Consider the following 8,302-nt stretch of genomic DNA (forward strand, 5'->3'; position numbering starts at 1 on the left):
TCGGAACCGGTTTCTTTCAAAACCCCGAAATAGCCTAATATTTTTAATTAGTTAATGCTCTTTACGTAGGACTGAATCATGTATTTAGGTAACAACTTCGTACTATTAGATTGTCCCATTAAAAATGAAATAATAAACCAAAGAACGAAAAAGAACGTAATAATACCGGTACTTTTTGTATGAAGAAAAAACCGGTTCCGAGCCTTGGTGGACCTTATGTCTTTGCAATAAGGTTTACAAATTGTCAATTTATCTTTCGATCGCCAAAGGCGTCATCTGACGCGCATGGCTACAGCCTACAGCCCATTATCAACCTTCGTGCATTCCGACAAGGTTCACGATAATCACCATTTCACGATGACGCGCCGCACACGATGCGTGGCGTTTAAAGAGTTAACAGTGTATGTATACGGTGGAGGCATAAAGGATTATTAGACCTATCCTTTTTCAGGACACTTTGTGCTAAGAGGAACAGAGAAAGGTATGTTTATCTGTACCTCAAAGCAGCAAGAAAGGCGTGTATACCCCTTTATACCTAAATATTCGTTTTTGCGTTACAAAAGTGGTATATAGGTAGCACAAAGTACGCGGTCATTTTCACATACAATACAATGGGTTGGTGAATGTTAAGTAATATAAAATATAACGATGACATCGTATTTTCTAGATTTTAAGTCGTATATTATATTCGTCATTTCTATTTTTAGTCCGGCCGAATACAGAAGCAGCTAAACATATCTACAAATATTTACTGCAACTATTAGTCAGTTGCATAAGTAGGTAAATTGACCATTTCTTGAACTCTCTTGTCTCCTGAGTTCCAGAAGCAATTGTTTTTGAATTTGAATTATATTATGTACTTACAATATTTTGTACACGAGACCTCACGAGGCTAAGCGCCACTTGCACCATTCCACTAACCCGGTTAACCGGCCTGTGCACACTGACTTGCGTGTGCGTGACGTGCACGTGCGCGTGCGCTAAAATGTTAGAGCCGCACACGCACACGTCACGCAAGCGGTGTGCCGTCTCTCATAAGGATCTCTATACTACAACGCCGCACACGCACGTGCACGTTACGCACACGCAGCCGGAGTGCACAGGCCTTAAACCTGGAGTTAACATGGTTACCAGTACAATTTGACACTGGGTCAATGGTTTAACCGCTTAACCCCGAGTTAAAGGGATGGTGCAAGTAGCCCTAACAAGTTTAGATTTAACCCTAAGACCGTCAATGGCGTCAACTGACGCTCGCGAAGGGTTAATAGGGTTAGCTACTGATTTCGGCCGTACTTCCAATGGTTTGTGATGACGTATGAGATCTGACACCAACAACTCACATGACTATTGAAATTGCACAAATATCTGCATCTCTATCAGTTGTCATAATAGGATGCGTCATGAGTTGCGGCCTTACATGAAATGACAGTTCATAAGTATCAGCCCAAACTCCAATCTTAGTTAAAGTGCATTTGATACATTATAAATATTCAATTCAGACAATAATCATAACAAAATTATAAATAAGGATACAATTTTAATTAATATTCGAATTTTGTTCTATTAACAAGTCCACAAGAGATTATTAACCCTTTTTCAGGCCGCAGCGATCTAGACATTCTAGACTTAGGGTAGGATCGTGAGCCTTGCGGGGATATGTTTGAGGAGTGTTAACCCTTTTCCAGGCCGCACCAATCTACAAGGTATTCCCAAAAAATCCAAATATATTCCAACTAACCTTTTCAGCGCCATAGAATTTGTCATCGAGCGTGCTCGTGTCGCCGGGGGGCACGAAGTTTTGTCTTATTTATCAGACCGCGGCGAAATGAGCCCGATTTTGTTTGTCTTGTATATCAGACTACGGCGGTCAAAAGGTTAATCCAGTTTTGATGATTCATTTGAAGACAAGTCAAATTTCCCGAAAGTGCAATCTAATTTGAATCTTAAATCGGAATGCTAAAGTTCAAATTCTAGTGGCGCGTATGTGGTCAATAAATCGTACTATGCCTGCAAAAGGGTTAATAGTCTATTCTAAATTGAAATACATTTAAAAACAAGCAATTAATAACATTGGGGTTTTCTTTACGATCTCTACTTTAACTTGATAAGCCATAAGAATAAACATTTTGTATACGTTTTGAAACTGGTATTTTTTTGTTAAGTGGCAATAATACAACTATCATTCTTGAAATTTTGAAAATATATGCATTAGATTATACTTGACATAAGACATAATGTCCTATAGTTATTTAAGTAAGTACCCAGAATAATACAGCGTAGTAATACACGCACCCTCGAATGATATGAAGTTATTGTCAGAATTATAACTTGAATTTCTCTTTCACACGCCTTAATCTTTTCTAAACATGAATGTCAAGTGCGGTGTAGAAGCACTTAACCTGGATTTTTTTTATAGTTGTTAAGTGCTGTTACGTAACTTCTTCTGCCTGGGCCACGACTGCGCGACCGGCGGCGGCGGCGGCGGCAACCGTAGGTGGGAACGAATGGTCCGATCGCTGTCTCGCTCCAACTTATGGTTACCGCCGCCGCCAGTCGCGCAATGTCGTGGCCAAGCTGTAATAGTGCCATCAGGCTTGGTAATTCTAGCGGAAGGTGGCCATAGGAAGACTGTAATAAAATAAGGCAATCTCATCGAGCTTGGGCTCGTTAGAAACGTCTTAATAAGAAATAGATGACTCTATAAAGAAAAAAACGATCAGCGATAAAGTCAAAAACTCAAAAACTTATTTGCGTTAGAGTTGCAAAAATCATAAGTATCCAATAACGTAATGATAAAAAAAAAGAAATAGTCATGTCATCTCACGTATCATCACGAAAACGTCAACGCCTTGAAAACGGAAAGCTATAAGAATAAACCCGCAGCGGAATTATGTCTTTCTTTCATTATGTGCATTTTCACAATTTATAACCCTTAATCCAATAATCAATTAGGCCTACTTTGCATCCGCGCTCATTTATAATTTTATTCACTATTCATGCCGTATTCATTCACACATCTCATAAAATAGTAGTCAACTATAGTGAGTAACCCTTAGGGGTCATCCATTAATTACATCACACGAATTTGAAGATTTTTTGACCCCTCTCCCCCTCCTTGTCACACCTGGTCACTTTGGGTTGCCCTCCCACCCTGGTGTGACGTCACATATTTGGCAATTTGCAACTAAATCAACAATTTCAATTTAGTTTTTATTTTTTTAACAAATATTGAACATTTTTGTCAAAAGCATTGTTAGAAATTTATAACACGAAGCCGATGAGGAATAAAAATACATTCATAAAAACCATTATCTTTGAAAAAACTAGTTAGGTATTTAACTGTTAATAGTGTATAAAAAAATCTAAATCATTTTCGGTTACAGATGTAGTTAAAGTGACGTCACAAAGTTTGTGACTCCCCCCTCCCCCCATGTCACATTTTCTTGACACCCCCCCCCCCCCCCCTTAAATGTGTGACGTAATTAATGGATGAGCCCTTATTCACAGGCTCCTCACACGACAAGCCTGGCGTACAAAAGGTTAAGACTGAAATGTGAAAGAGTTCCCACTATCTGCACCACCATTTTTCCACATCAGATCACACATAGGTATGCAATTAATATAATTTAAGGCGTTTTTGTCGGTTCCTAATTAAAAATAACTTAATAGAAATAAACGTGCAATTTAAATTAATTTAATAATCAATTTTAATTATAGCCAAAATAAATCTAGTGCTCGTCAACGCGACTTTGAAACTGTGAATGCCAAGAATTCATAAAGGCGTCGTAAATTCGTACGCTATAAAAGTAACCTTCATGCTCTCAAATAGAGTTTATATTTGCTAGCTAGTGCCAATGATGTTAGCGTGTGTCATATTTTTCTTATAATTGAAAACCACTGCAATATGTATTTTTTGAGAAGAAACTGCAAGTTATACGGTGTAACTGAAACCTTGTAAGAATGTTAGGAATAAAGGCCTGTGCACACCGGCTTGCGTGTGCGTGACGTGCACGTGCGTGTGCGTGACGTGCACGTGCGTGTGCGTGACGTGCACGTGCGTGTGCGTGACGTGCACGTGCGTGTGCGTGACGTGCACGTGCGCGTGCGCTAAAATGTTGGAGCCGCACACGCACACGTCACGCAAGCGGTGTGCCGTCTCTCATAAAGACCTGTATACTACAACGCCGCACGCACACGTGCACGTCACGCACACGCAGCCGGTGTGCATATGCCTTAAATGTGAAATTATAAACCTTTCGTTCAATATAATTATGGAAATAACGTTTTCGTAAGTATCGTCGTTTTGTATTTTAAGTAAAACGGCAGTGAGTTTAAGTTGAATGAAGAAAAAACGAGTACCTACCCATTAAGTGGATACTTGTTTTTATAATGTATCTTACATTTATTTTGAAGAGTTTGTCGTTTAGTTTACTGGGGAAGGCTGAGAGAAGCTAAACGTAGCCAAATTATATCAAAATCCGTCCGTACTTGAACAGTAAAATGTAACAAATAGGCAGAGTTGATATCGCTTTAATTTGACAGCCATGACTCATGGCTTTGGAATCCGGATCCGAAATGTATGAAATTATCAGGATCTGGATCCGGATCCGGGGATTTCCCACACATTTCGGATCCGTCGTGCAAACCCTATGAGCCAATCAAAACCAATTTGCTTCAAGCACTCAGACATCTTGTATTGTAAGTTCGGCATTGAAAATCAAATGTACAGTCGCCATCAGATATATCGGAGCGGCCAAGGCGCTCACAAATATCTGAACACGCCTCTATTTTCAAGGCGGTAAGTAGTCTGTGTTAAGATATTTATGAGGACCTCTTCCGCTCCGATATATCTGCTGGCGACTGTACTATCGCCTTGGAGTTTTGTTTCGTTTTGGAAGAGAACATTGTTTATGCGTTTGTACCTACCGTTTGTAAACTTCAGTCACAGACAAGACATCCTCCAGACTGAGCATAGTAGCGCTACCCCCTCTGCCACAAATATACGGTAGTTTCAGTCCATTTTCGAGTCAAAGTGTCTTTGTGTGACGTCCGTGTCTTTGAATCACGGCACGGGACTCGCTCACCTCGTCCCCCGCACCCCAGTATTTTTGGCAGCATCGGTTTCATTAAATAATTGCTCTAAACTCCGTCTAGAGGATTCCTAGTCTATGACTTCAGTCTACCATCGTTTTTTTTTATATTACATTTTTTATACAGAATGTACTAACAGGGAAGCTTTATTTGCGTCGCGTATCATTAAATAAATGTGCGATAAATTATTCTAATTCTATGTACATAAGGCCAGTGGCTTTGAATAGGGTGGTATTCCACCTCTCTAATCTCTCGTCTCACTCTCTCATTAAGCTAAATGTGAGACGCAATACACATTGGACAAAGAAATTTGATAGGTGGAATACGACCCATAGACACTTTCATTGACAAATTGATTACTTGATGAATGAAAGTGTCAGAATTCAGTGGAGGACGCAACCCGTTAATTTCAACCACACCACCTGTCTTTGTTACATTGGATTAAATAGAAAGAGATGCATAATCGCCATATGACAAAAATATCGTAACTACTATTAGTAATTGGCATTACACGCGACCATACGTTTTGTGGTAACTGTATTGTCATCGGATAATGTATAGTACCGTAGAGCTATACTTTAGGGGCTGTTCATAATTGCCCCCCCCCCCCCTCCCAATTTAAAATGACGTAATTTATGAATAGCCCCTTAGCTGTAAAATATGAAGTTAACCGTTTGACCGTCAAAGACGTCAACTGACGCGGACAAGGTTTACGAAGACGCGCCGAGTACGATAGGCGTGGCGTTCAAAGGGTTAAGCCGATTACTATGAGTTTGTTTGTCACTCTTCAACTATCTATCTCTTCCTATTTGATATCGATACATTCTCATCACTGCACGGCATATATATATATATATATCATTTATAATCAGGCAATAAAAAATACAAGCTTCGGGACTTACACAGATGGCAACCAAAACTTACTAATTAAAAAATAAACAGAAATCAACCTTATAATGTTGCTGATACGGTTCACTATGGTTCTAAATTATAGTTAGTGATTTCTGGTTGTCACCTGATCTGAACCATTTTATTTAAAGTTGTCCCCTACACTTTTTTTTCAATTTTGGGAGTTTTTAAGTTATTTCTACTCAGAATCATGAGGTCTTTTGATCCTAATAGGAGAAAAAAAGTGTCCCAAAATTTTCATACAATTTCGATCTTTCCATTCCGTGGGAGCCATACAAAGTCTATGAAAAATGGTAACGGAATGGAAATAAAAACCTTGGGACACTTTTTTCCTCCTATTAGGATAGAAAGAGCTCGTGATTCTAAGTAGAAATGACATAAAATTACACAAATTAAAAAAAAAAGTGTAGATGATATCTTTAAATAAAACGACCCATCTACTAGAGGGCTCTAAAGAGTCTAAAGCATAGCGAATGTGTCTATACCGGCTTCGAGTTTTTGAAGGGAATCTAGATCTTATACCAGCTGGCATTGTTTTCTTTAAACGCTTTAACCACCAAAGACGTCAACTGACGCGTGCGGCTGCGGCCCAATATCAACCTTCGTGCATTCCCACAAGGTTCATAATGACGTGGTGTGGCGTTCAAAGGGTTAACGCATATTGTTTTCTGTAAGCAGTGGAGAGGCGTCCATAGAAGTCGAATCCTTAGTACTTGAGATAATTCAGCATTCAGCACCTTACCTACATAAAACCAGGCTGTGGTCCGGCTTACCCAACGGGTATGCTGCTCCGCCACTTTACCTGTTGACAACAATAAAAAGTTTATTCATAGGACAATCTATTAAAATAAACTTTACTGGTGGTGGTGGTGGTAGTGGTAGTGGTGGTAAGACGCGTGCCTTGACTCGTATTGTCATGTTATTAAAGGTTATATTTGACAAATCTGCGCGTCATCGTGAATGACACGAACTATAACTGTAAAATACTGATTTAACTATCACGATTTTTACTCATCATTGTTCACATTATTCACAACGACGGGACTTATTTGTACGCTGTAAAACGCTTCACACAGTTACACGTAGTACGTCTAACGTATAGCGGCGTCCCTGTCGTCAGTTACTGAATTAAGTAAAGGGGCCCACAGCCCAGCAGATTACCAGTTCGCCGGGCGATATCAGCCTGTCAATTAATCGCAAAAGGTGACAGTTCCGAACAACTGACAGGCCGATATCGTCCGGCGAACTGGTTTTCTGGGAGCCCTTTAAGGTGTGTGAAGCGCTTAAGCGCCTTAGCTACCATTTTCAATCTAAAGGACGCAGGCTCGAAGTCCGCTTCAACGAGTTTATGTACGAAATATCGTTTGATATTTACCGATCGTTTTTCAGGGAAAAAAACTCTCCGATCGACCTCGGATTTATACCTACGCGCCGCGCACCGCAGACGGTGTAAAAAGCCAGAGGCTGCCACACGCGCTCACCGACTGGCATCATTTTACAAGAAAAAAAAACTTCTCCTAAACCATCGAATTATTTATAACGAATTTATGTATGAAACTAGCGACCCATCCCGGCTTCGCACAGGTTACACAAAATCTTAACAAATGATACACCTAAACCTTCCTCAAGAATCACTATTGGTTTGATGAAAATCGCATGAAAATCCGTTCAGAAGTTTTCGAGTTTATAGCGAACATACATATACACAAATAGACATACGCAGACTTTGTTTTAGAGTCTGTGTGGAAAGAGAAGAGCCGTCGAATGTAAGGGAGCCCATACTTTCACGACTCTTTGCTTTCCGCACAGACTCTATACGGTAGTGATGTCTTTAGTCCCTAGCGGCGGGGGGAGGGCGGGCGGCGGGCCCTGCGTCCAGTGCACGAGCGCGTGCTGCGGGAGCTGCGTGGCCTGGAAGTGGTCCTTCAGCAGCGACTGCGAGAAGTTGCAGTGCATTTGGTACTAGTCCCTCACCTGACCTACGTGGGGTTGGAGTGTGTGTGTGTGGGCGGCGGGGGGAGGGCGGGCCGCGGGCCCTGCGTCCAGTGCACGAGCGCGTGCTGCGGGAGCTGCGTGGCCTGGAAGTGGTCCTTCAGGAGCGACTGTGAGAAGTTGCAGTGCATCTGGTACTAGTCCCTTACCTGACCTACGTGGGGTTGGAGTGTGTGTGTGTGGGCGGCGGGCCCTGCGTCCAGTGCACGAGCGCGTGCTGCGGGAGCTGCGTGGCCTGGAAGTGGTCCTTCAGGAGCGACTGTGAGAAGTTGCAGTGCATCTGGTACTAGTCCCTTACCTGACCTACGTG

The sequence above is a fragment of the Cydia splendana genome, chromosome 16 (genome assembly GCF_910591565.1).
Source record: "Cydia splendana chromosome 16, ilCydSple1.2, whole genome shotgun sequence".
NCBI lineage: Eukaryota > Metazoa > Arthropoda > Insecta > Lepidoptera > Tortricidae > Cydia > Cydia splendana.